This window comes from Arachis ipaensis, chromosome B7, assembly GCF_059453495.1.
Source record: "Arachis ipaensis isolate K30076 ecotype BB chromosome B7, ASM5945349v1, whole genome shotgun sequence".
Taxonomy (NCBI): Eukaryota; Viridiplantae; Streptophyta; class Magnoliopsida; order Fabales; family Fabaceae; genus Arachis; species Arachis ipaensis.
The window spans coordinates 56,310,001-56,312,500 of record NC_142442.1 but is presented as its reverse complement, the minus strand read 5'-3'; positions in this window follow the sequence as shown (position 1 = coordinate 56,312,500).

Here is a 2,500-nt window from a genome sequence, read left to right as displayed (position 1 = left end):
TCCGAGCCATCGTTGCAACGGCGGGTGCCTCCGTGGGGGGCGGGGGAGCCCGGCGGCACACCACAACCACAACGTGCTTGCTAGTGTGCCTAGGGGATGGCAAGGCAACGTGCATCTTGCTGGCATTGCGCCCAGCAAGCCTTTGGGCAACTCGAGTTTCAGCATCACGACACCCCTCCCCCCTATAATAGGCTGCCGAGCCATTACCAAAGTGCCACGGGTAGACGTCCTTTTCCGTGAGGAGACATACTAAAGGAAAGTGCTCTAGAGGTCGAATTTTGACGCCGTTTTTTGCAACAACCTCTAGAAAAATAAGATCTTTCCATCCTCCAAATTTGGTGAATTTACACCGTGCCGATTTTTTTTGACGATTTTTTTACCGCCCGGAATGCCGGAAATTCAAAAAAAATGAAAAACGGAGCAAACCTGCGATTTTTGACCTGGATTTTTTTGTGCAGCCTTCACATAATATTACCAAGGTTCCCTCAAAATTTCACGAAAAATGCACGAGCCAATTCTGAGATATGAAAATTTGGCTCCTCCGTTGCAACGCTCCGAGCCATCGTTGCAACGGCGGGTGCCTCCGTGGGGGGCGGGGGAGCCCGGCGGCACACCACAACCACAACGTGCTTGCTAGTGTGCCTAGGGGATGGCAAGGCAACGTGCATCTTGCTGGCATTGCGCCCAGCAAGCCTTTGGGCAACTCGAGTTTCAGCATCACGACACCCCTCCCCCCTATAATAGGCTGCCGAGCCATTACCAAAGTGCCACGGGTAGACGTCCTTTTCCGTGAGGAGACATACTAAAGGAAAGTGCTCTAGAGGTCGAATTTTGACGCCGTTTTTTGCAACAACCTCTAGAAAAATAAGAACTTTCCATCCTCCAAATTTGGTGAATTTACACCGTGCCGATTTTTTTTGACGATTTTTTTACCGCCCGGAATGCCGGAAATTCAAAAAAAATGAAAAACGGAGCAAACCTGCGATTTTTGACCTGGATTTTTTTGTGCAGCCTTCACATAATATTACCAAGGTTCCCTCAAAATTTCACGAAAAATGCACGAGCCAATTCTGAGATATGAAAATTTGGCTCCTCCGTTGCAACGCTCCGAGCCATCGTTGCAACGGCGGGTGCCTCCGTGGGGGGCGGGGGAGCCCGGCGGCACACCACAACCACAACGTGCTTGCTAGTGTGCCTAGGGGATGGCAAGGCAACGTGCATCTTGCTGGCATTGCGCCCAGCAAGCCTTTGGGCAACTCGAGTTTCAGCATCACGACACCCCTCCCCCCTATAATAGGCTGCCGAGCCATTACCAAAGTGCCACGGGTAGACGTCCTTTTCCGTGAGGAGACATACTCAAGGAAAGTGCTCTAGAGGTCGAATTTTGACGCCGTTTTTTGCAACAACCTCTAGAAAAATAAGATCTTTCCATCCCCCAAATTTGGTGAATTTACACCGTGCGGATTTTTTTTGCCGATTTTTTTACCGCCCGGAAAGCCGGAAATTCAAAAAAAATGAAAAACGGAGCAAACGTGGGATTTTTGACCTGGATTTTTTTGTGCAGCCTTCACATAATATTACCAAGGTTCCCTCAAAATTTTAGAAAAAATGCACGAGCCAATTATGAGATATGAAAATTTGGCTCCTCCGTTGCAACGCTCCGAGCCATCGTTGCAACGGCGGGTGCCTCCGTGGGGGGCGGGGGAGCCCGGCGGCACACCACAACCACAACGTGCTTGCTAGTGTGCCTAGGGGATGGCAAGGCAACGTGCATCTTGCTGGCATTGCGCCCAGCAAGCCTTTGGGCAACTCGAGTTTCAGCATCACGACACCCCTCCCCCCTATAATAGGCTGCCGAGCCATTACCAAAGTGCCACGGGTAGACGTCCTTTTCCGTGAGGAGACATACTAAAGGAAAGTGCTCTAGAGGTCGAATTTTGACGCCGTTTTTTGCAACAACCTCTAGAAAAATAAGATCTTTCCATCCTCCAAATTTGGTGAATTTACACCGTGCCGATTTTTTTTGACGATTTTTTTACCGCCCGGAATGCCGGAAATTCAAAAAAAATGAAAAACGGAGCAAACCTGCGATTTTTGACCTGGATTTTTTTGTGCAGCCTTCACATAATATTACCAAGGTTCCCTCAAAATTTCACGAAAAATGCACGAGCCAATTCTGAGATATGAAAATTTGGCTCCTCCGTTGCAACGCTCCGAGCCATCGTTGCAACGGCGGGTGCCTCCGTGGGGGGCGGGGGAGCCCGGCGGCACACCACAACCACAACGTGCTTGCTAGTGTGCCTAGGGGATGGCAAGGCAACGTGCATCTTGCTGGCATTGCGCCCAGCAAGCCTTTGGGCAACTCGAGTTTCAGCATCACGACACCCCTCCCCCCTATAATAGGCTGCCGAGCCATTACCAAAGTGCCACGGGTAGACGTCCTTTTCCGTGAGGAGACATACTAAAGGAAAGTGCTCTAGAGGTCGAATTTTGACGCCGT